We start from the raw sequence: 27,532 nt of genomic DNA on the forward strand, positions 1-27,532 counted from the left end.
GATGATATCTCTGCATTGAGCAGAGATTCCATTGTTTTCTCTGATGTTAACCCGCTTTTTGGATGTTCCCTTTCTTCTAGAGACAACTCTATTTCTATTCACAGAGCCAACTATTCTTCGAATAAAATTCCAGTGTTCTTAACTAATGGCTGGGAAGTGAACTAAGATAAATACTTAATTTTGGAATGTTTTCATGAATCAGACTTTCCAGTTTAGCGCTCTCTCCATCTCTCAAGTATGGCCTCCTATTATCAGCATGAGTATTGATCTAGAGGGCATCCTCCTTGTTTTGATAATTCATGATATCATCTAGAGGGTATCCTCCTGGCTTTGATAATTCATGATAGGTTGTACATTTTTATCAAGTAGACTTCCCCATTGGCCAGTAGTATCCTACTTACATGAGTCACTCTTTTTGTCAAGCCTAATGTGACTTCTCACACATGTAACCGTAAGTTATAAGTTTAATTTCGATGTTAAATCAGCAATTTATGCATGAGGCCCCTTCCTGACAGTGGTTTGGACCTGAGCTGTACAACAATCGGAAGGCAAGAGCTGGTCCACCACATAAGGGCTGCCACTTAAGGGCATATCCTGTCTGCGCATGTATTCATATCAGCTACTGCCTTGGAGGGCAGGAGCCCGCTCTATGGATCCAGGGTTGGCTTCAGGAGAAGCGCGACATGCACATCCAACAGCCGAGTCTCCTTCCCTTTTATCCTGCCTGTGTAAGCTCACTTTGAAGAGTGAATCCATCCTTGTGATTTTCAGCACTGTGTGCTTCTGCTATTGCCTGCCTCCTTTACACCCCTTTGAGCCTGGAAACAAACGAGGACCCTTCCCAAAATGGCATCCTGCGCATTGTGCACTCCGTTGCTAGGCAACATGTCCAGCATCGGATAGGCTGCAGCTGTGTTTATTTGGGACACGTCACCACCGGAAGGCGAGAGCCGGTCCACCCCCTAAGGGCCACCACTTAAGGGCATATCCTGTCTGTGCCTTTATTCATACCAGCTAGTGCCTTGGAGGGCAGGAGCCCGCTCCGTGGATCCAGCGTTAACTTCAGGAGAAGCGCGACACGTGAATCCAATAGCCAAGCCTCCTTCTCACTTATCCTGCCTGGGTAAGCTCACTTTGAAGAGTGCATCCATCCTCATGATTATCAGCACCCATGTGCTTCTGCTATTGCCTGCCTCCTCTACACTCCTTTGAGCCTGGCAACACATGAGTACCCTTCCCAAAATGGTGGCCTGCGCGTTGTGCGCTCTGTTGCTAGGCAACATGTCCAGCCTTGGATAGGCTGCAGCTGTGTTTATTTGGGACACTTCGCCGCCGGAATGCGAGAGCCGGTCCACCCCCTAAGGGCCACCACTTAAAGGCATATCCTGTCTGTGCCTGTATTCATACCAGCTACTGCCATGGAGGGCAGGAGCCTGCTCCGTGGATCCAGCGTCGGCTTCAGGAGAAACGTGACACGCGAATCCAATAGCCGAGTCTCCTACCCACTTCTCCTGCATGGGTAAGCTCACGTTGAAGAGTGAATCCATCCTCATGAGTATCAGCATCCATGTGCTTCTGCTATTGCCTGCCTCCTTTATACCCCTTTGAGCCAGGCAACACACGAGGACCCTTCCCAAAATGGCGGCCTGCGTGTTGTGGACTCAGTTGGTAGGCAACATGAACAGCCTTGGCTAGGCTGCAGCTGTATTTATTTGGGACACATCACCACTCGAAGGCGAGAGCCGGTGCACCCCCTAAGGGCCACCACTTAAGGGCATATCATGTCTGTGCCTGTCCATGCACACCTGCCGTACGGTGCAATATTCTGCACTTTCCCCCTTGCAGTACCCAGTGCCTTAGCCCTCATACTCTCTGGACTACTAAATCACAGGCGATCCCCTTCGCCAAGACCTGATCATTACGAACAATTGAACAATAATGAAATGCTGTGCTTCTATTTAACCAATAGGGTAAGTGTGCCCTTCTAATGGACGCCAGTGCCACTGCCTACCACTAGCGTAATCAGTACAGAATTCTATGCTAGCTGGTACTGTTATAACTATCTTATGACCTCACCATCTAACGCCGTTCCTCCACACGTTATGTCAAAGGCCCATATGCTGTTCGCTTTGTTTTGCAATGTTTCTTTTGAACTAGTATATCTCTAGGCTCTTTTGCTATTAGTTGCCCCACCTGCAAATCGACCATCAAAATCCAGCTGATACTACTATTGTTGTGCCCTTTGTCTCGGCCATATAGCTGTGTACCTCGCCTATCAAGTTTACTATAGCCTGAAAGGAACAAGGAAGTAGGATTGTCCTTACTTTACGCAGATATAGAGCTCCTGACCGATTACTATTGTATATGTGAACTTATTGTGAATTACAAGCGTTTCTATCTGAGCCCGTTTCCTTCTGTCTCCAAATAACTCACTGGCTGTGTACCACCACCATTTGTCTCCCTGTTCTGCATTGTCATCCTATTATCTACCCCCACTTTTATATTGTTTATCGATGGGTACTATTCATCGCCTACAAAATTGTAACAGCAATGTTTTACCTGCTTATTGTGCTCTGCGTACCTTATTACATATCTACACCCCTACAACTGCTTCGCAGAATGCTCCTAGTTCCCCACATCTGAAAGGCGCTTTACTAAACATGCGATCCCTTGGCGCACATGCCACTGAAATACACAATCTCCTTCTGGAACATGATTTAGACTTTATAGCTCTAACTGAAACGTGGTTACACCCAGCTTCAGGTATACAACTGACATTAGCGATCCCATCAGACTATAACATACTTGGAACCGACCGTCAAGATACTGTGAGGGGAGGAGTAGTCATTATCTCCAAAACCTCTTTACAGTTCAGAGTCTGTAACAAGCTTCTCACCCTCAACATAACCACAGATCCTAAAACTACCATTAACTTACTACTTCTTTACAGATCACCTAGTTCTGCTAGCCAACCGGAGACCGACATCCCCTTATACATAACCCTGATGCTCAAACATAAGACTAAATTCATTTTACTCGGCAACATGAACCTTGGTTGTTTCAGTGACCCCCTTAACCACAAAGCTACAGCATTCTACAAAGCTCTCCACGATATGCAATTCTCTCGAATCGTGAATGCACCTACCCATTCCAAAGGTAGAATCCTTGACTGGATACTAACCCTGAACACTAAAGTTCAACTTGTAGACATCATCAACGTCTTTTGGTCAGACCACTTTCTCATCCGATTTAATGTCTCAACCAGCAAAGCCCTAGAAGTATCCTCAGTACCACTCATCCCAATACTAGTAAGAAACTCACATAAACTTACCCATGACTATTTCTCTCCCATCCTCAACAAATTGCTAAAGGATCAACCAACTACCACCATCAACCCAGGTAGCCTATCTCATTCTTACCATGCATGTCTTAAAACAGCCATTGACGAAATAGCCCCACTCAAACCCAAACTACCCAAACACAGCATTCCTGGTTTAACGACAAGCTTATAAAACTCAGGAGAAACAAAAGAGCATTAGAACACCTCACTAGAAAAGACCCTACCAAGGAAGGTACTAAAGAACCCCAAATCCTCTCTCAGAAATATAAACATACTATCATTACACATAAATCCAACTTGCTTAATTTACACATCACCAATGCTGCCTCTAATAGAAAAGAGCTATTCGCAAATACTTGGAGAGTTGGAAACTCCCACCTCCCCCCAGCCTAATCTCAGTTAGCAAAACCCTGGCCACTAAAATCAACTCCCTCCAAGATAAAATTCTACTAAAAAGAAAATAACTGGACAATAGTGTCAAAACCAACCCTACTGTCTCATGGACAACCTCAACCAGAATATCCCAATTCGATTTCATCAAGGTCACTCAGGACCAAGTATCCAACACTCAAACCCTCCTACTGCAAAGGTGACAGCTTCCCAGCTATACTAGTTAAAACAAGTTCCCCTACATTAGTCCCCATTATCACAAATTTTATTAATACCTCCTTTAGCGCTAGCTCAGTCCCCTGAGACGTTAAAGAAGCCTGGGTAACACCTCTGCTAAAAAAACTCCCTAGACCCCTCCATCCCCACCAACTACAGACCCATCACAAAAGTTCCTTTTCTCCTTAAAATAATAGACAAAATATCTTACACCCAAGTATAATCCCATCTCGAGAACAATCATTTGTTAGGTGACAGAAAATCCGGATTTTGTCCCAAACACAGCACTGAGACAGCCCTTTTCGACTTCAAAAATCAGATGGATGTCCTCAGAGACTCAGGCAAACTCTGCATCTTGTTATTACTCGACCTCTCAGTGGCATTTGATTTGGTAAACCACGATAAACTATGCCTAGCCCTTTCCAACAATTTTCACTTCTCACAAAATGCAAGTGCCTGGACCAAATTGTTCCTATCAGATTGAACCTCCAGGGTAGCTTTAGGTGATGAGGCAGCTCTGTCATGATTCCTATCCCTGACCCCCTCAGTTTTAACAGCCCCCTGCCAGCTGTCAGGTTGCAGCCCCCCACAGTGACTCCAAGGGTCCAAAAGACCCATCAACAGCAGACATGGAGACAGTCCTGGGGCCTTTGGCGCCAGGCTCATTATCCAGTATAAGGCAAGCCCATTCTGGGGCTAAATCCACCATGGAGGCACTTCCTGTAGCTCAGTTCCATGAACTGAAGCATGCAGATGGGTCTTTTGGGTGTGGTTGAATCTTCAGGTGTGGCTGGATATATAAGCCATGCCCGAACTGGGATTCACGCTTCACGTTATTCTGCACTCCTGCAGCGTAACGCTCACGTTGTCCAGCTCGAGCTCATCTGCTTCTCCCGGTGACCTGATTCTGCAGCATCACTCCTTGATTCCACCGGCAACCTGCAAGAACAAGGACAACATTATCAAGAACGCTTACCTGTAAGTAGCAGCTCCATCTTCCATCTGCTCATCAGTCCGCGCTCGGTGGTTCACCCATCTCTGGAGCGCACCGCAACCTGCAAAAACAAGAACAGCATTAGCAGGGAACAATTATCTGTTCCAATTACCAATCATCCGGCGTTACAGCTCCACAACAGCAACAATTACTGTGAAAGGCAGAAAGAGACATTAAGAGCCAAGAAAGGGAAAAAACACAGAAAAGCACAGGGAACAAAAGACTAAAAGGCACTCACCTGCGCACTTTAAACAAGTCAGTGTCACAGCCGGACTGGACCCGGAGCACGGGCAGAAGACCAGTGAAGTAACTAGGCCTTCAGAATGCCCTCGACTACACGCACCCCAGCACCACTGAGATGCAGGACGGAGAACTTCACACTCAAGAAACTAAGGTGAGGCATATCCCTAAGGGAAGGGACTTGGTCAGTGGGAGGTGGGAACCCCATCACAGGCTCAGCATCTAAACCTCCACTCTCCTGTTATAGAACCTGCCCTCCAGTCAACACACAAACCAGCGGAGAGGGGTCCAGGTCGGCGCACAGCCTCCCTTCCAGCATCGTGTGGCATCCCCGTGGATATCAGGTGAGCATAACAGCTGGCCCTATACATGTCCCTCTGGGTGTACCACAAGGATCCTGTCTCTCCCCTACATTATACAATGCCTACACTAAGCTGCTCTTTGCAGCTTTGGACGATATGGAAGTAATATACACCAATTTCGCTGATGACATGCAAACACCTATCCAAATCACAGGAAATAAAGATCATGACACAATTATCATAAATAAAATCTACTCCCTCATCCGGAACTGGATGGCAACTAACAGCCTCTGTTTGAATGGTGAAAAGACGGAGATTCTCATTGTGGGTTCACCAGCTCAACTAAAAAAACTGCCCCAAGACTGCACCTTTGTTGATATAGATGGTACCCCCATCCCTATCTCCAACCAAGTAAAAACCTAGGAGTTTATCTTGACTCCAGCCCAACCATGAGCAAACATATCAATTCTCTCGCCTCCTCCACATCGTACACAACCAAACTTATCTCTCTCCGTAGACAATTCCTCTCTACACAGAACTGTATCACACTTGCCAGAGCAGCCAAGTCCAAGTTAGACTATTGTAACATACTCTTTCTTCAAAACATATCATTGAGAGCAGCACTAGGCATAAACAAAAGAGACCAAATCTCACAAGTCAGGAAAGATGTTCATTGGCTTCCAATATGAGCAAGAATCCCACCCAAAAGTCTCACCACGCATAAATGTATTACCCAAAATGCCCCCACCTACCTCAACCAATGCCTCACCTGTAAAACCCCTTAAGAGAACCAGTGATGTCCATTTTTTGTTCGCCGCCCACAGACTTTGGAATTCACTCCCAGCTAACATCAGCAATGAAACCTCCCACACCCATTTCAAGAAATTATGAAAAACTTGGATTTATAACAAATTCTAACGCTAACACTGGCCTTAATCACACCCTCAGAACTGTTATCACCTGTTGTATATATTCCTCTGTTATGTATATTCCTATCGCGTTAGACTGTTACTAAGACTTGTAACACCTGGTTGACTACCTTCTCCCTATGCATTGTAACAACGTATTCTCTGCTAAGTTGATTTGTTTGTCCCCTTACCCTGTCCCCTAATGTTTTAAGTATGCTCCAATATGTAACCAGCAAGTAACCTGTAACCTACACTGTGATACCTCTGGGTTTGGGTGTATTAACACATGTAATAAATCAATAAATAAATAAACAATACTGACATTTTTCATCTCCTAACTACACCGGGAGCCAACTAAAATCATTTGTGTTCAAAATTGTCAACAGACATTTTAGGCAGCCAAGTGTTTCAAATTCTTACACAGGAAACATTTGGGATTTTTTTATTTCAAATACACATTTCCCTTCAGGAGGAATGAGAAAATCAACTGGCAATTATTCTTTTGAATATATGTTGGTGCACATTGCGGTTTTATTTCATGTTTTTTTTAAACTGACAGTATTTTCTTATCTCTTCGTAAGGATCATCAATTTTTGAGTCTATCTGTCAGTCCCTTTTAAGTCAGCGGGGTGGCAGATATGATATGATATGATATGGGATTTATAACGCACCTATACACAAGTGTTTCAACGCGCAACGAGGCAAGGGAGGGGAAACAGAGGGAAGACAGAAACAACGAACCTACTAGGCCAGGAGACATTGAGATCGCGCAAGTGCAGGGGAGGAGGGAAGGGGAAAAGTGCAGGGGGAAAGGGGAGGGGGAAGTGCAGTACATAGGATAACAGTAAAATAAATAAAGTCAATAAATAAAAGTGTGCCCAGCTCGTGGCAAGTGCAAGGGTAAGTGCAAACATCCAGTGTCAAGTGCAATTAGGGGCTGTAGGGATGCAGAACAGTCCCCAAGTGCGAGGGTTTCCAGGGGGGCAGTGCAGGTGTGCAACTGGTGGGGAGGTGACCTGGCCCTGAGATCAGAGGGTGACCAGGTAACCAGTGCAGTTTCAGATTCATCCAGGAGATCAGCAGGGGAGAGGAGGAGGTAGGAAATCTGAAGCAAAGAGGAAGGTCTTGAGGTGCTTCTGGAACCAGAGATGGTTCTTCTCAAGTTTCAGAGAGGCAGGGAGGCTGTTCCAGAGGGAGGCCCCAGCAGAAGAAAGAGATCTACCACCAACTCGCTGCTTAGAGAAGCGACTAACCCTGAGGGAGTTGGAGGCGGATGAGCGAAGAGCTTGAGAAGGAAGATATTTAGGAAGAGAGAGTTGAAGTATTGAGGTTGCAGGCCCCAGAAGGCCTCGTGGATAACGCAGACGGTTTTGAACTTAATGCTCACCTCCACTGGGAGCTACTGCAGAGATTTCAGTCTTGGAGAGATACAATCCCTGGCCTTGATGCCAAGGACAAGTCTCGCAGTCCTGTTTTGGATGAGTTACAGAGGGCAGAGAGTAGAGTAGAGATAGATCAAAGTCCTAGAAAAGGTAGCATGTTTTGGTATTGCTTGTGAATTTTACAGTATTTTTTATCATAATTCATTGAATAGCCAAGGGACACATTTTGAATGTTTCTAATAGCACTTGAAAGGGGATTTGTTATTCCAGAAACCTGTTATGGTGTTATGTAGAACTCACTTCCCATTGGGAATATGTCTGAGCAACTCCACATTTGGAATACACATTATTTAAGGAAATCTTGCAATATGTGGCCCCTAATGAATGAGTGTGAGATGCCGGACATAAAATCATGGCACTATTTCCTTTCAACATATTTGCAAATAGCACTCCACGCCACAGCATCAGGGAGCACAACAAGTCTGCTGTGCAACTCCTTTGACACCCAGCACTGACAAAGTATACACTCAGTCTGTGAATGTCAGGGGAGAAGTAGCCACCACAATGCCCACAGCCATATGGCATGGTTAGGGAAGCATAGTGATCACATAACTTTGCCCTTGATAGATCATGGGGATGAAGGTGACTTTAGGGGCCTCCCTTCTTCCTCAGCAAGTCTCACCACATTACTCTCTCATATAGCAACATGCTTAGCCTTTCTCGAGCATTCAGGATAAGCCATTAGAGACCCCCAAGAGTCTCTTGTTTCAACCATAGTGCCAGAAATGTCTCTCAAGCTAGATGGGGCCCAGTGGGGATGCTTTTGCCATTCATTGAATACCTGGATCTGGCTAAATTGTAATTCCTGGCAAGCAGAGATGGAGGGATTAGGGTTCACTGGACAGAGAAAATGGACAAGCAATGAAATGAGCCTTCATCTATGTCAGGTGGTCATCTATGTCAAGTGGTCAATAATAGAAAGGGGCTGGGATTTTGCTCATGGAATCATTTTTCCCTCCAGTTCTCTGAACTTGTAAGGCCACCCTTGGAAAACAAGGCAAGCAGAGAAATTGAGACGTTGGAAGACTTTCAGGAGCAGAAGACCTCACTGAAGGTTTCTCTCCACAGCCATTGGGAACATCCCATTTACAGATCAGCATCCATGGAAAAGAGAGAAGGACTGCCCCTCTATTCAATAGGCATAGCTGGCCACTCCTGAGAAATGAAAGTGCAACTCAAAATATCCAATCCACAAGGGACTTAGACATATTTTCGTATCAGCAAGAATCAATGCAACTGTTCTTAAGGGGATCTTTCTCTTCTCTGTGTACATATTTCCCCAAGGAAAAGGAGACTTGGGATTTACTTGTCTGTATGTTATTGGAACTGATTCCGTATTTTTTACAGAATTTCGGCATCTTTGTATGTTGCCATTTGCATGACAGCATTTTCAAGAAAGCTACATCCAATGGGTTTCTCAAATCTTTACCCTGCTTAGTCACACTCTTCAGTCTCCTGTACCTAAAGGTACATGGAGTATTCTTCTGCACCAACAAGCCAATCAATAGAGACTGGGAGTGAACACCCAGTAGAGGAAAGTGAGGCTTCCAGACATATTCTGATCAACATATGTGCACCATATCCAGACTCAGCTCCTTGATTGTTGGCATGAAACGCGGTCCCTCTTCTCTAATTTAGAGTGATTGTTTTTTGTGTGCTATGCACTCTTTGCTTGCGGGAGAGGTTCCAGTGTGTTGTCTTTTTACATGCGTTTTGATTGACACCTGTTGGTGAGGGTAATGGCCCAAAATGTCGCCCTCATAATTGCGACGGCCTGATTTTTTTAAACACCCCCTTTACACCACATATATATGTGGGGGGTATGGAATATTATAGTAATATGGGGGTGGTACGGGGTGGTGTTAAGAGGGTTTAATTTGCAGTCGCAATTATGTGTGGTCGCAGTGATCACATAGATCCTTGGTGAGGAGTGGGCAGTTCTACCTAGACTCCTCCTCCTCCTCCTTACCACTTCTACTCCCCTTAACTCGGGTCTTACTTCTCCCTCTCACACATTCACCCATCGCCCTGGTGTCAGCCGGGTGTTTCCTCTTATATGAGGGCTTAACTGAAGATGTGAAATGCTCGCCACCAGAAAGGCCAGAATGTTCATCTTATGTTATGTTAATATGTTTATCTACCATGACAAATTGCCACCGTAGTAGTATCAAAGTGGTTAGCCTTGTCCGTGGATGTATAGAGGCAGATGGTTCCTCGAAAGCTTCCACTACACAATTGTATATGTGCTAAGTAACAACAGAAATCTATCTATTGTATTGCATTCAGTTATTTATATAGCTCTCTTTCCCCATGTATATGGCCTCAATGCATTTTGTGATTGGAACTCACTCGCTGCCCACAGTCAATGTGGTGGAAGGTTGTAAGAGTTTAGATTAAAAGATGATTGTGTGCATTTTCCCCGGCTTAGGATTTAGGGTGATGGCTAGGCTCCCTGTGGAAATGCTCCCTTTAATGTTGGACTGAATAATTAGGCTGCTCCTGCAAAGCTCTATCCTTCTTCTCCATTTCTGAACACCCTGCCTTTGCAACAAAGACATCTCTCTCCCTCTGATTAGAAAGGATCCGCTAGTCACACAGAACATGTTCTTTCCTTCAAGCGTCCCAGAGTTAAGGGCTAAAGAGGAGTCTCTCACGATGATCTGGTCACTAAAAGCCTGCTTCAGACTGTAATTGAAATCGCGAGCCGTGTCAAGCTCAACTGTCACCATGACTCCCTGTTGAGCATATAGCTAACAAGTGCACATGTTGCCATTAGCGTGTGTTCGAACTAAAAGCCTACCCTCCTTGAACAGTAAAGTAGTTGCAGGATGAAAATGGTTTACTATAATGTGAGAGTCTAATGGATTAATCACATATATTCTCAATGAAAACAAACCAGGGAATGTGAATAGTAATACTTGTCTTCTTCCTCAGAACAGCAATAAAATAGCACCCTTTAGGGATAGGACATAGACTTGTACTGTTAGGAGCGATCTGATTGGTGGATCCACATATGTGCATTGTGGTGCTTGCAGTGAAAACATTTACCTGCTGCTACATTCTAACAATAATGAAGTCAAGAAAAGAGATTGCATAACAGGAGGCCCCTGTGTTGTGCCATAACAACATGTTCGGGATGTCCTGGGATTGCTAAAACCTGCAATTTTACTTTCCAGTGTAATTTATGAACGCAGGACTTTGAAGTACCAAAAGGCAATTTTATGTGAGCACAAAGGCCAATACTGGTTCAATATTTCTCATATTGCATTGGACAAAATCCATGAAGCGATTGGACTGAACTACAGTTCCGTGAGGCATCACTCTTTGTGGTTTTCTTCATACCCCTATAGCCAAACATACATTAGTTAGACGTGATTCGAGCAAACAGACCTACCCCCTTTCAGCCCACGTCCTCCCCGTGTGGTGCCACATTGCTTCCTGCTCCTCCCTATAAACACTTTTCAATTAGTAATAACATAATTGTGCTGACCTGCGGGTCTTCATTCATCTGCCACTGGTCAGCACCAGAAAGGAAGGTACACGAGATACCCTGAACTAGTGGGAAGGGAGACATTAACACACACATCACCTGCAAGATAGTAATTTCACAAACACTGTTGTGGACACTGTGTGGGCATGTTCTTTTCCAGGCACACCAGAATTTACCATCTGATTGGCTCTTCTTGGAGCGCCCTCCATTCCATCTCCTCATGCCCGAAGGCCATGGGGCGATTTGAAGCCACCTTGATGCTATGCGAATACCTCTCTGGAATCGGTCGATTTTCCCAGCTACCATGAGTAGCGGTCGGACTGGCTCACCGACTTTGACTACATCACTTGGTGCTGTCTCCAGCAACTGCGGTCTGCTGGAGAAGATCACCCTGAATTTAGCTTCCCCCTCCCTCATGCCATGCCGCATGGGCCATGTGATAAAAAAGTGAGCATACAACGTGAAGCCCACCTGCAGTGCCACCATGGAGAGTGGTTACCAGCGGCTTCACCTTTCTCATATTTGTTCAGCTGATTCCCTTGGGTCCATGGTGTGTTATATACAAAGTGTCCCCCCATGTTCCCTTCCATGCCTGGTTCTTAGGGCAGGCTATAGCTCTTTGAGGCACCCTTTCTTTCCCTCCTAGAAGTTGTCTCAGCCCATCCCCCTTATTCCCACAATTGGTAGGTTCACCCCCCTGTCTGGCACTGAACCAGCACCTTCTTTACATTCCCCCTTCGATCGATCTTTCGATTGACACATCCTTCCCCTACTTTGCTCCTTGGGCAGCCATAGCTGTGTTACCCTGTCCAAGTCCCCTCTTTCTTCCTCATACCCTTTCACTGTGTCCCCAATTATTGAACAACCCCATCCAATCTAGGGAGCATAGTCTTCTGCATTTGGTGGGGGTTCTATAAAAACCTCAGGCACTCCGTCTTGTCCTTCATTCATCCTGGTTGGTTGCTTTTCTAGCTCACTATCTTCATCACTATTTTTATTAGCAGACATTATATACCATACTTTTGCTTTGGGCCGCCGACGCAGAAGGCAATGAGCATCACAACAAGCACAGGCACAGTTATTTTGAACACAGCCACCAGCCACTCTGGCACCCAGGCAAATAGTGAGTCCAGCCAACTGTCCGAGGAAGTATCATGTGTTTCTTTTCTGATTTTCTCATGTAGTGTACAGAGGCGTTGCAAGGGTCTTCTATCAAGTGAGTCCTGAAGCTAATTTAGTAGGGCCTACCACAGTCACATTAACATCTATAAATGTGTACACACAGCTGCTGAATGGTTATTTACAGATTTTGGGTGGGCCTTGCCCGCTCAGGCCCTAACCTGTCTACGCCTCTGGTAGTGTACATATCTTCTCGACAGCCTCCATGCGAGTTCCTTTGGCAGCATCAGTAGCAGAAATTGCTGTGCAACAGCTGCTTCCAATTTTGTGGCAGACCCCGCCTTCCATTGCAGACATTAAATCAATAACAAATCTGTTCTGTAGGGCCATCTGGCACATGGCACAGAGCTCTTCGGCGTTCAGACCATTTTCAGTTGCATTTTCCTACTTAAGCACCTCATAGCAGGTAATCTGCAGCCATTTAACATTGTCGGCTGCTTGTACCCCGGGGAGAAGTAGGGATGTGAAGAAAACTGTTGCTTTGTCAAAAAGTCTTAAGTGTTGGGGGATTGCATCCAAACTCAGGGCTGACTCGGCAGATATATAGTTGCTGTTCCTTTTCTTTCTCGTCACTTGCCCTTGCTTGTCTCTCACCTCCTTCTGCTTTGTCTTCTGCCATGTTGTAGAATGTTTGTTGAAAGGTAACAGGTCCCCAAAGGGCAAGACAAATGCGGGGTTGGAGAGGTTCACAAGTGCGCATCTTCTTTCCCAGTCTCGAGGTAGCTGGGCATAAGCTTTGTATCCACAAGCCCACCAGAAATTCAACACTGCTGCTGTCCCTTTCTGCAACACTGGGATGCTCATTGTCCTCTCACAGCCAGCGTTCATCCCCAGTACGGTCGCCCCTGTTGCTCTGAAACATAAAGAATGCTGTGTAAGTGTCTTTATGACCACTTCACAGTGTTTCTCGTCTATCCATATTAATGCATGTGTGTTCATATTCCATATTGCTCTGCATTCATTATTTATTTTCTTTATCACGCTCTCTTCATATCCCAGCAGCCCTTCTGTGTGGTACTGCATCATCCCACGTTCCCACCTTCCATTGTGAAACACTCAAGCCCTTGTTTGCATCAGAGATCTTGTGTGGCACCATGGTATATCATGCCCTGTTGAGGTTTTGCAATATATTCTCCTATGGGCATTAGCCAATTGCTCCGCCCTTTGTGCCCCTTCTGTATTGTACTCCAGTATCACATGTTTTGTTGCCTCTTCCCTGACCGTGCTTTCAAGTTGTATGTAATTGTCTGCATGTACCTCCTCCCTTTCGTCTATCCATTTCACTTCTACAATGTTTCCCTGAAACAGTCCCCGAGTTCTGCATAGGAAAAGTGCATCCGCCGCCTATGCTGCTACCTCTTGCAGCAGGAATTATTTTGGTCTGAAAGGTTATTTAGCGTGTTACAGCACAGAGTACAGAACAGAGTACAGAACAGAGTACAGCACTACTGCACAGGATAAATGTGTAGCATGTTTTTTTTTATGCAGCACCACTGCATGGGTTTGGTGCATTGCTATGATGCAGTTGTTTCAAGCTATGTGTTGCCAGTGTAACATGGACATATAAGTAAGGGCAGGTTATTCAGTCAAAAACGATTTTTACATATAAAATGCAAATACATTTTTCACAGTTAAAAGCACACATCTGTACCTTCAAAATGCACACCATTTCTCACCTGAAATGCCTATGTTGCAAGAGACACATTTGGTAATTAACAAACTAATCTCACTAACAAGACTAATAATTAATACTCATTAATAAAAGAATGTGTCTTCACTGCAAAATGAGGCCTACTCTGAAAATCAGTTTTAAACACACATTCAAGTTTTTTTTTCTTTTGCCTTTCTGCGCTCTGTCCACAGTAACTGCAGGAAGCAAAGACTTCGAATAAGCAGGAAACCAGTTTGTTACAGTTGCAACTGTAAAAAAAATAAGCCATTGTGTAGTGAGGGAGGAGACGACATGATAGAATCTTATTGGACAAGCATTCGGTAACCAAGTTTTCCTGTAGAATCTTGAAAAGGGGGAGAGGGCAGACGATTTTGGCAGAGCTGGGAGAAGGACCTTTTTGGCTGACTGGGCAGTTCATAATTGAGGGAGAAGCAGATCCCAACTACATTGCAGAACCTGGGATTTCCAGGCAATAACCCCGGTTTAAGAACAGATGCCTGTTTTCGCTGGGGGTGCTCTTCAAGGGAATTGCCACATTCAGAAAATGAACAGCCGGAGAAAAATACATGCGGAATAGATAAGGTAATTACTCTGCAGCGTGTGGGGGCAGTGTATGTGTGTGAAGCTCTTCAGTCAGTGTAGGAGAGGGAATTCCAGTGTTTTATCAACATGTTTAAAGTTGCGAATTAGACTGCTCTTGTCGTTCTATTCTCATTTTGTTACTGACAACATTGAGTGTGCCATTTTTTCAATTTTTATAATACAAAAAAATATCTGAAAGCAGACGGATAGTGTGTTTTATTTTTCTCTTTCCTTTGTGGTGGGGAAATGTTTAAACGTGGGGAAATGTTTAAACAGTGCAATTGTCATTTTTAAGGTAACTAAAAAATAAGGCTTGGCGGTAGTTGTGTGCATGATTCCATTCAGTATATAAGTGGGTGTTTTCTGGACAGAACCTAATAAGTGACTGGGTGTAAAATAGCCTTTTGCTGAAGGTACATGAGTCAGCAAAAATTAGAGACCTGGGACATAGTTCACTACCGTATATGAGGTAGTGAAAATTACCACATATAGCTCACTGTTGTAAATAATTCAGTGGGAATCGCCCATGGTGGCACACTAAAACTGAAGATGTGGTATTTCTGAAATGTAGGCCTGAGGTCTCTCTAGTGATCACACAAAAAATCTAAACAAAACAAGGGGTTCTGGATATTGGGGTCACAAATAAACCAAAGGAATTATGCTCACCACTATACATACATACCAACCGCGCATGCCATCTAAATAGGTCTGCGTGCTGAAATAATGCATATGCACTGTGTTATTGTTATACATAGCCCAATCTGAATGATTATTTTGGCAGTAAGAAAATACCGTCAGGCCCCAAATCTCCACAAAAATACCCAACATATTTATGGTGCATTGGCCGGGAAAGTGATCATAGAGTACCTACTGGGCGTGGCAAGCGTGTCTCACACTGCCATTTGCACATTAAAGGGAACCCATTTTTATAATAGCAGTGTGCCACTAAAACGCATTTCAGAATGTCTCAAATGGAAGCCACATTCCCAGAGCTAGTGCAGTATCTAGAGGCAAAGTTATTTGCACATGGGACGTGGTCGTCGAACAATGCCACAGAATGGCACGACTGCATTCATGGTGAAGTGCAGAAAGAAAAACTAGACAGTATTTTTGCAGCAGGCAGCATAATTCAGATTTGCCTTTTGAGATTATTAAATGCAAGTGACAAACATGCAGAGAAAGATTGTCTGGTATGACTTTGTGCCAAGATCTGGTTTATTTTGAATAGGTCCCTGCGAATGCAAGAAAATGACACCCAGCTAATTAACAGATTGAAGACTGACCTAGATGGGGCAAATAAGAAAGAGGACATGTTAAGAGCAGAATTTGATGTATGCCAAAAAGACATGCAGTTAAAATGCAGGGATTTAGATTCTCAATTGTGCAAAAGCAAGAAACAGTTTGAAGACAGTGAGCAAGAATTGGTACATTTAAAAGCCTTAGTGGACCACATTAGCCAAGATAAAGATGAGGTTGTTTCAGAAATGCAGATTTTACAAAAAGAACATTGTGAAAAAGAATGTGATCTCCAGAGTGCAGAACAAGAAATGATTAAATGACTCAAGAAAGAGACAAGAGACATAAAGAGTTCAATGAATGCCAAATGCAAATGTACGACATGCAGGAGGTGATTAATAAGATGAGTGATGAAAATAACTATTTGCAAAATGAAGCAAACAGACTCCTTAAAAAGTGTAAGGACTTAGAACAGCAAATGTGCATTCCCAGGTCCCAGGATAAGTGGCAAGGCACCACCTTTAATGGAGTTGAGGTGAATTCTATTTCTACCCAAAGAGTTGGTGCCCCAGTGACTGGGCTGGTGAGTGGGCTTGGCTGCAGCACCCTTGGGGGATTTGATACACCCAGTGGGGGGCGCCACCAATCCCATACACCTGAAACCAGGATTGAATCGCAAAGTGGTGCAATTCCATGCATTACAATAAGTAGCCCCATAAAGATAATGAAATCTATTAAAACTCTGATCAAACCATTTAAAAAGGGAGGTGAATGCTGCATAGAGGACCATTTAGAAGCGGTGCATGACATTTTTAAAGCACTCCAGATACCTAAGGAACAGTACAGGCAGTTTTTTCATTTAACTTTAGATGCCCCGACGGCCAGTATCATAAGAGGATTGAATGAACAGCAGAGTATGACATGGGCAGAGTTTGAAAAAGAGATTAGGTGTCATTTTTCTCCTTTCCAGTCATTGCAGGAGGCAAAGAAAGTCGCTTACACAATCACTGCTGGCCCTAATACATCCCCTCGCCAATTTTTACAGGACTTAAAAAGAGCATTTTCTCGCTTTGATGTATCTTTTGACCCCAATTCTAATGAGTTTAAAACTGCATACTTCTATGGGCTTCAGAAAGACATCATATCACAATTGGTCCGTGAATTTGACCGTGACAAGTCCCTTGAATGGATTGTACATCAAAGCGCAAAACTATATGAGGTACTCTATTGTCAGGGTAGAGAAGGTGATAAAATGAAAGATACTAGACCTAAATCTAAAGAACCCTCAGCCACAGTGATGGAAATCAGGTCAGCCAAAATGTCCCTTGAGTCTGCCCAAAGTCCAGGCAAAAATAATGTGACATCTGAACAAAGGGGTAATCAACAAAGATCGCCCTTTCCTGTACCAATGTTCCAATCACATGATCCTAGCAATAGGGAGAGCTACATCAGCCCTAGGTATTTAGGGGATAGACCCCGGGCAGGATATCGGCCTGATATGTCAGGTATGAATAATAACCAGAGACAAAACCAAGATCAAAGAAATGATGGTCCCTACCAGACATTGGGGACACAGAGCAGATTTGATCCCAACACTATGATATATGGTAATCAGGATAGACCCCGATATGTGGATCGGTTTACCGATAATGGGAATCAACATAGGGGCCAGTACTCACAATCTGAGAGACAGGACATGAGGCAGAACATGAACTACAATCCACGTCAGTACAATGATTCTCCACCAGGGGACTATAACCAAAGGATGGGCGCGCCCTGCTCCCCTCCACAAATGAATCAAGAGTTCAGGAACCATCCCAATAGAAATCAATCACCTGAGAGGTATCAGAATAGATCCAGTCAGGGGGAAAACAACCAATATCGACCTAGGCCACAGAAAGAGGATTCTAGAGAGATGGAAAGGTTTCAGTGCCTCGAGGCCCAAGTGAAAATGTTAGCTGAGCAAATAGGAAAGCTATATACAGCGCAAAAACAACCATCCAATGAGGGGGCTGATGGCCATAGCAATGACCGGGGGGGCTTCTGAGAAGTGACTAAGTACCTATGATACCTGCAGTGCCAAAAAGACAGATTGCTCTGATGTAATTTTACATAATGACTCTGAGATGCCTAATGATTTAAAAGTGAAAGCACCAATAAATGAACATGTAACAGAAAATGCAAATACTTCTAATAAAAGAGGTACGGTTTAACCTGGAGCTAAATCAAACAGTGAAGATTTGTACAAATGAAAAAGAAACATCAGGAATTCCAAAAGAACAAAGGGACAGATTTAAGAAAAATGACTCATGCATGGGGAATATCAGTGAACAGGGAGTAAGTGGGGATGCTACAGCTCCTTCCCTGGGCAAGCAAGACAATGACCAAACACAGGCAGAAAAAGCAAATACTCAAAAGGAGGGTACAAGTCAATCACCTGAAGAATTCTTTGAGCCATGTATTTTTGAAGAGGCTCAAAGGGCTGGTTCCACACTAAATGATCACAAATGCACAGAATTAAACAATGACAAATTGCTGGATGATGTTGTTACACATGTTCAGTTGGAAGGTTGTAATGTGGTCTCTGATGATACCCGGATGGATGGGCGAACAGTGGCCACACTCCAAAAAAACTCTAAAAATGGAGAATTGGATAAAGTATCTCGCGCAGAAATGGGCAAAAATGAGGAAAACATGTCTTTTCATTTACCAATATGCTTAGCCAAAAGTGAAAAAGGCCTGAGAAAGGTGAGCCCTGAAATAAGTAATAATTCGCATTTCTTATGTATGTTAGAGGAAGTTGAGGACAGGTATTATTCTCCCATCACTGTAGAAGAAAAATGCCAAACATTTGCAATGATTGACACTGGCGCACAGGCCACAATTATGTCTAAAGAATTGGTAAAGAGTATCAATGAAGAGAGATCCCCACAGAATCAGGTCACAGTGAGGGAAAACCAAGGTCCAGTGCATAACTTTAATGGGGAGGAGGTGCCCATTGTAGGTGTCACTGAGGTTGACATAAAAATAGGAAAGCACAGAATGAAACAAGAGGTATTGATCACATCTATTTGTGAAATTCCATTTTTGATGGGGACAGATGCCTGAAAAGATTGTCTCCTCTCATAGATGGGGTAAATGGAGTACTGTGGTTTTTAACAAAAAAACCATTGAGGCCTAAGAAATTAAAATCACAAAACAGCAACATAAATGAATGTCACACCGTTGCCAAAACAAATGATGCAGTGGAGGTCTATCTCCAGAATAGTTGCATACCTAGTGTCACTGTTATATTGATGTGTCAAGACAAAATGCAGAGCGACAATGAAAAACTACCTGTACAAATATACTTGGACCCAAGGAAAAATTGGCAGACTGCCATAGATGAGCACACATTACGTTTTTATTTAAAATAGAAAACATGCATACAGAATATTGCTCCTAAAACAGATTCAGAAAAACACATTACCACTCTTGCTGAAATACACATGGAGCATGAGCAACCATGGGTTCATATTGGTATAAATGACATAAATAAACAATAAAAGCACTCTAGCGCTTGAACAGGAAAGGAGTTTCATTAATGAGAAATTATTGCAAAAAATGATGGAGAGGGAGGAGATCCCGAAATTTAGAATTAAGTACCAATATGTCTCTGGTTTGGACAGTCCAGACTTTGAAAACCGAATTGCAGGCAGATGCATGCTGAAAATTAACATTGGACAAAAAACAATTCACCATAATGTGTGGATAGTGAGTGGAGCACAAAATGACTTTTACATGGGCAACGACATCATGCATAGGATGTGCATGTGTTAGATTTCCTTAATCAAAAGATATGGTCACGCCTCGGTGGGCCTGCACCTGAATGTGAAGACAAAAGAAAAGCTTTTCATTGCGCGCAGCTGGTCCCATATGCAGTTGAATTACAGATGAGGAAGGATACTATTATTCCTGCATTCACCAAACAGGTTGCAATAACACTGAAGTGCAGAAATGGACAGCAGATGAAAGATTCTGATGCATTTGTGTGCCTGAATGAATCCATAAAACAGCAGGGCCTGGATTATGAATACACTCCATTGGTAGATATTGGTGAAGGGTCTGTAAAAATGATGTTGAATAACAAAGGTTGTCAAGACATTCTTTTAGAGGAAAACTCCCCATTAGGAATGGCTATACAAAAATCACATTATGCTGCAGATCTAAGTAACATGGTGATTGGAAATATACCTGAAAGGTATGTAGATGCTAAGGGTGAGTTTCCAGAATACCTGAATTCTGAGCCCAAAGGAATATTTAAAATTCATTCTGTGTACCCTTATGATTCAAATGAGACAGTGTGCGGCCATCAAGAAAATTGCATCACATTTGATTTAAATGAAAATGAAACAGAAAATCAGCCCATTGTGGCAGCCCAAATTGGCAGTGTTACAAAAAGACACAGCCACACAGTTAGAGGAGAAAGCCGAGATTCCCTTACCAGAAGATTTTCCAGAATTTTCCAAAATGGTAGAAGAGCAGATTTTATTAGCAGATGCATGTAACAGCGATGAGGATAGAAACAATCTGAGGGAGATATTTATGGAATTTAAGGATGTGTTTGCAAAAGATGCTTATGATTGTGGTTTAACTGATTTACATGTGGCCACACTACCAGAAGGGTGTAGCAGAAGTCCAGTGTTTGTACGCCAGTATAGACTACCGCTGGCATGTTTAGAATCATTGGCAGAGATTATTAAAAATGTGGAATCGCGGGGAATCATCAGGCCCATTCATAGCACATCCAATACACCTATTTTAGGTGTGTTAAAGCCAAATGGTCAATGGCGGCTATGTGCAGACTTGAGGGAGTTAAATAAAAGAGTACCAGTGTCCAGATGGCCATTGCCATTCATTGATCAGGGCCTAGCTCAGGTACATGGTTCAAAAGTGTTTACCACATTAGATCTCACATCTGGATATTGGTGCGTGCCATTGGCAGAGGAGATACAGAATTTATTTTCCTTTACATTTGACAGGACTCAATACGCCTGGCTTAGAACGCCGTTCGGGTACATCAATAGTGGGAGAGAATTTGGCATATTTTTGAGAAAGGCCATGCCTGATGCAGCGGAAAGAGGAACCATAGTTTACGTGGATGATGTCTTGATAAAAAATGAAGGCCTGAAAAGCCATTTTGATGAAATAAGACATGTGCTTGGCCAATTGCAGAAAGCAGGCGCCAAAGTATCTTTGCAAAAAGCACAATGGTGCAAGAAAAAAGTGAACTTTCTAGGCCATGAAGTGACTGAACATGGGCTAAATCCACAAAAGAAGAAGATAGAGGCCATACAAAGATTAAAAAATCCTAAGAATGTGAAAGGAGTAAAAAGTTTGTTAGGAATGACAGGGTATAACAGAAAATTCATTGAAAATTATGCTGAAATCACTCAACCATTGACTAAACTGCTTAAACTGAATACTCCCTGGAAATGGGAAAAAGAGCAGTCTGAGGCAGTGGCTAAACTGAAGGAATGTCTGGTAAAGGCACCATGTTTAGCATATCCCATAAAAGGTAGGGATTTCTTTATAGAAATAGGTTTTTCTGAACATTGTATGTCAGCAGTGTTATCACAAAAACATGATTTGAATCACAAAACAATTGCCTATGCAAGTAAGGCATTTTCCCAAGTTGAAATGAAATTTAATGAATGTGAAAAGGCCCTATTAACCACTGTGTGGGCGCTACAACATTTTCGCCCCATTGTTCTGGGAGAAAAGGTGATTATTGAAACAAATCATCAACCTTTGCAGTTTTTAGAGAGTAAAAGAATTAGGTCAGGTAATCTAGCGCAGTCCAGAATCACTTCATGGCATTACAAGGTTTTCCTATAAAAGTGAGATATGGACAAAATAAAAAGAGCCCAATTGCTCAAGGGTTAGCCGACTTACATGACTGCGCAGCTGAACAAATATCAAATGAAATGGAAGTGGAACCTAATTGGCAGGAATTTGAACAATCACCACACAAAGCTTTTGACGAAAAAACATGCAAGGATTTGCCAACTGTATATGTGGATGGTTGTGCTTTTCACATTGAAAATGACAGTAATAAACAATTAGTGTCAGGAATAGGAAATGTCTGGTTGAAATGTGAAGGAGTCCCCAGTATAGGGATGAGGATTGGAGCTAGGAGCAGTCAAGTGGCGGAATTGGCAGCCATTTATAAAGCAATTACTACTGCAGTTGATAGAAAGTTCAGTGGAATTGTCCTGGTGACTGATTCTGACTATGCACAGAATAGTTTTGTGGAGTATTTACCTGGCTGGAAAGCAAGAGGAATGATTACATACAACAAAAAGCCACTTAAACATGGAAAAATGATACAAGCCATAGGCAAATTGGTGTCAGAGAATGATCTAACAATATACTGGAGAAAAATTTGTGGGCATTTAAAAACACCAGGAGAGGATAAGGAGGGAAATGATAAGGCAGACCACCTGGCTAAAATTGGGGCTGTGATGGGAGAATTGCTACCTATTGATGATTTACTGGTTGAAATACAGATTGATGCAGTAACACGTTCTAAAGCACCAAAGGAGGTAGATCAACCAGCGGTACAATGGAGTCATGATACGCCAGACTAAGATTTGATTGAGGCACAAAAGAATGATCGAATTTTGGGAATCTATTACAATCATTTAATAGATCCTGAACAAAACCCTTTAACAGAAAATGATTGCATGGGAAAAGAAGAGTTGAGGGTGCTAGTAAAGAATAAAAAAACAAATTAGATTACAGGATGGACTCATGATTAGAGAGTCCATAACAGGACAAATACAGTGGGTGGTACCCCTTTCATTCAGAGGGCTGATGCTACACCATGCACATGATGCCATAACTGCAGGCCACAGAGGTTCACAAAAAACATTGGAGATACTAAAAGATTACGCTTACTGGCCACATATGTCCCAAGATGTGGAATTATATACTAGAGGATGTCTAAAATTGGTGCACCCAATTTAAACCTGCTTCACCAATGCATAGAGCACCATTGATGAAAAGAGGCCTAACTCTCCCATGGTCAGATTTGCAAATAGACTATGTAGGCCCTTTAAAAAGGTCGAGCAGGGGAAACCGTTATATTTTAAGTGTGGTATGTTTGATGTCGAAGTGGATTGAATGCATTCCTGCACCAGATTGTAGTGCGCAAACAGCAGCCACGTTGCTTGTGAACCATGTGTTCTCAAGGTTTGGGTTGCCACAAAGAATTGAGTCAGACAGAGGAAGTAATTTCACAAGTACTCTAATGAGTAAGGTATGGCAAATACTAGGTGTGAAAAGGAAACTACATATCGCATATCGGGCAGCGTCTTCAGGTACAGTTGAAAGGAGCAATAGGTCTGTTGTGGATATTTTAAAGAAATTCGTGGCAGAAGCAGGTTCCAGCTGGGATTTACGTCTACCTTTAGTTTTAGTGGCAATCAGATCAACTCCTGCCAAAGCAACAGGTGTTAGCCCCCAAGAGGTCTTGACAGGTAGGAAAATGGTGTTATCACAACACCTGCTATACAGAACACATGAGCAGACACTTGTGAGTGCATCCACAGTTCATGAGTACATTGATGAACTGAGGAAGCATTTGCAACATGCATTTGCTTTTGTGCAGAGAAATCTGGAAAGGGCTGCTGACAGTGCTAAGACATACTATGATAAAAGAACATCAGTGAGAGAATACAGTGTTGGGGATCAGGTGTACAAGTTTCATTTTGGAAAAAGTAAACATAAAAATTCTAAATTTCTAGCATCTGGCAGGGGCCATTTCGAATTATAGATAAGGTCTCTCCTGTGGTTTATAAAATTTTGAAAAATGAAGGTGAAACGGCGATAGAGCAGTTTGTCCACGTAAATCAGATCAAGCCATGCCATCCCAGACACGGGATCAGGCAGCTTGAGCATGTAGAAACAGATAAAGTCCCTTAAACACAAAAAGATAAAATAAATGGGTACAGTCAGGAGGCAGTGACAGAGAAGTTAAAAAGTTGATTGTTATAATGGCACATAAACACTGTAATATATGTATATATATATATAAAATATAGATAATGCAAACACATATTATATTAAAAAATAAATAAATACATAAATAAATTAAAAAGTTTTTTTAAAAAAAGGAATTTATGGGATTAGTATGCAGAATGAAAATAGATTGAATGTTAAATGTTGTTTTATGTATGCTTGTTTTATTTTTTAACTTGTGTTTAATTTCAGAACGAAAAAAAAAAAAAGCGAAATGTTTTTACCAAGCATGTTTTATTTTTGGCAAACGGGTGAAGTTGGTATTGTGCTATGTATTTAATTTGTTTCTTTTCTATTTGATTTAGAAAATTAACATTATTTGATCGGAGGTTCCAGGATCAGAGGCCACGGGAGACGATGGAGTCCTGGAGCCCACGTGGACGGATTCCGGGAAAGCCCCGAAGGGGGGTGAAGACCAAGGCTGCAAAGCGATCAGCATTAAAGATGACACCAACAATATGTTTAATGGTGATGATATTCGGAGGGATCTTCAAGAATTCAGAAGCACAGGTGGTCATTGAACCTGGACCAGCATCTGGTATCGCGGTGGAAGAGGCACCAGGATTCGTCATGAGTGATAGAAGGATGATTTTCCAAAATATCTAGATACCATTGAATCCTGAGATTTTGATTGAAAAACATTTGAACAATACCAGAATTAAAATTGAACAGACTAAAGAGTGGCTGGAAATAAAAAAAGAGGACGCTAAGCAGTCGATAAGAGATATATTGATGCAATTGGAGAAAACATTTGTGAATTCAGCAGACATTAAGAAGAGGAGAGGAAAGAGAGGTGCGGTGATGCTCGCAATATCATTGGTAATGTTTATAGTTGGAGCCATAATAGGTGCCACAATATCAACAGCCAATGCTATTTCGGTAGGAACACTGAGTACTAAAGCGCAACAACTGAGTATTGACCTAGAAATAATACAAAAAAAATTAGATGGGATTAGAGGAGGACTGGATGAACAAGTAAGATTCATAAATGAAACTGCAATCATTCTAAATGAACAAGCGGATGTGATGCAACGGGCAACGAAGCTAATTATTAAACATGACAGAACTTTAAATGAAATATTGAACATAATGAGTCCTGTTGATAGACTATTAACAAATTATATGAGAGAAGTTCAAACTGCAGTTTCACAATTGATTCAAGGACATATCCCCTTGTATTTTGTTTCGCAGGATATTATTCGTCAAATGATAGAAAGATTGACCAGGAGGGAAATTAATGTGGTACAGGTAAAAATTGCATTTGAAATGGGTAATGCAATGCCATTATATGTGGACCTGAAAAGACTAGAAATTGGATTTTTGCTATGCATCCCATATGTAGCTCCTGAACTTATTTATCAAACGAAGTGGGTACACAACGTGGGATTTTGGCAAGAGGATACATTTATTAAGATTAAGACTCCAGAAGTGGTGGCATTTCAGTCATGGGAACCTGAAGTTTACTTAATACCAAACCTGGAAACAAGTGTCAAATTTAAAGACCAAAATTATATGTGTCCAGGTAAACTGTTTGTTCCTGATGCCACATATGCTATTTGTGGTTTGAAATCTGACCCAAGTATATCAGAAGGATGTGAAGTGATTATTAGCAATATTGGGAGTGAAGAACTGGCACAGGCTAAGATGGTCAGAGGTAAATGGTTGGTCAGCACCTGCTTAAAGAACATGACAGTAGTACATTTGAACCATGGAACATACGTGGTTAAACAGGTGAAATATAATGTTTTTTATTTACAGGTTCCAAAGGATACAATTGTGTCAATTGGAGGGTTAACATTGTAACATTGTGACATGTAACAAACGATATTTGGGAAAGCCAAGTGGAAAATATTGATTTTTTTCAAAGGGACACTTTTCCAATAGATCCGGATGTGGAATATTTATTGAATCACAAAGAAAGACATGTTATAAAAATGAATTTGAGAAAAAACAATATTACAGTTATTAATCTGGGGATAATAGAAGTGGAAAGATTTAATTGGGGAACCTGGGGGGAACGCTCAATAGTGTGTTTGGCTGTCCTGGTGCTAATCATGGGTGGATGGTTGATTTTGCTATCAGTAAAAATAAAAATGTTGCTGATTCTGGTAGCTACGTCAGGAAGAGAAAGATATCCCAATACACATGCATTTTAAAAGAAGGGTGGGGGGCAAACTTGTTTTTAGAAATTGGCTTGGATCGTAGCTAAGTTCTAAAAAAAAGGAGGATATATGTAAGGTTATTTAGCGTGTTGCAGCACAGAGTACAGCACAGAGTACAGCACTACTGCACAGGATAAATGTGTAGCATGTTTTTTTTTATGCAGCACCACTGCATGGGTTTGGTGCATTGCTATGATGCAGTTGTTTCAAGCTATGTGTTGCCAGTGTAACATGGACATATAAGTAAGGGCAGGTTATTCAGTCAAAAACGATTTTTACATATAAAATGCAAATACATTTTTCACAGTTAAAAGCACACATCTGTACCTTCAAAATGCACACCATTTCTCACCTGAAATGCCTATGTTGCAAGAGACACATTTGGTAATTAACAAACTAATCTCACTAACAAGACTAATAATTATAACTCATTAATAAAAGAATGTGTCTTCACTGCAAAATGAGGCCTACTCTGAAAATCAGTTTTAAACACACATTCAAGTTTTTTTTTCTTTTGCCTTTCTGTGCTCTGTCCACAGTAACTGCAGGAAGCAAAGACTTCGAATAAGCAGGAAATCAGTGTGTTACAGTTGCAACTGTAAAAAAAATAAGCCATTGTGCAGTGAGGGAGGAGATGACATGATAGAATCTTATTGGACAAGCATTCGGTAACCAAGTTTTCCTGTAGAATCTTGAAAAGGGGGAGAGGGCAGACGATTTTGGTAGAGCTGGGAGAAGGACCTTTTTGGCTGGCTGGGCAGTTCATAATTGAGGGAGAAGCAGATCCCAACTACATTGCAGAAGCTGGGAGTTCCAGGCAATAACCCCGGTTTAAGAACAGATGCCTGTTTTCGCTGGGGGTGCTCTTCAAGGGAATTGCCACATTCAGAAAATGAACAGCCGGAGAAAAATACATACAGAATAGATAAGGTAATTACTCTGCAGCGTGTGGGGGCAGTGTATGAGTGTGAAGCTCTTCAGTCAGTGTAGGAGAGGGAATTCCAGTGTTTTATCAACATGTTTAAAGTTGCGAATTAGACTGCTCTTGTCGTTCTATTCTCATTTTGTTACTGACAACATTGAGTGTGCCATTTCATTTAAAAACATATCTGAAAGCAGACGGATAGTGTGTTTTATTTTTCTCTTTCCTTTGTGGTGGGGAAATGTTTAAACGTGGGGAAATGTTTAAACAGTGCAATTGTCATTTTTAAGGTAACTAAAAAATAAGGCTGGCGGTAGTTGTGTGCATGATTCCATTCAGTATATAAGTGGGTGTTTTCTGGACAAAACCTAATAAGTGACTAGGTGTAAAATAGCC

At 42.3% G+C, this 27,532-nt stretch overlaps 1 long non-coding RNA gene across 1 annotated transcript; it reads left to right on the top strand.

Moving 5' to 3' along the window:
- Positions 1-965: 965 nt before the first annotated feature.
- On the top strand, positions 966-27,334 carry LOC138489027 (uncharacterized). The gene is made up of 2 exons (XR_011274744.1): positions 966-1,519; positions 24,358-27,334. It is a non-coding gene; the product is annotated as an uncharacterized lncRNA (long non-coding RNA).
- The last annotated feature ends 198 nt before the right edge of the window (positions 27,335-27,532 follow it).

This window comes from Ambystoma mexicanum, chromosome 9 (genome assembly GCF_040938575.1).
Source record: "Ambystoma mexicanum isolate Mex_15411 chromosome 9, UKY_AmexF1_1, whole genome shotgun sequence".
Classification (NCBI taxonomy): domain Eukaryota; kingdom Metazoa; phylum Chordata; class Amphibia; order Caudata; family Ambystomatidae; genus Ambystoma; species Ambystoma mexicanum.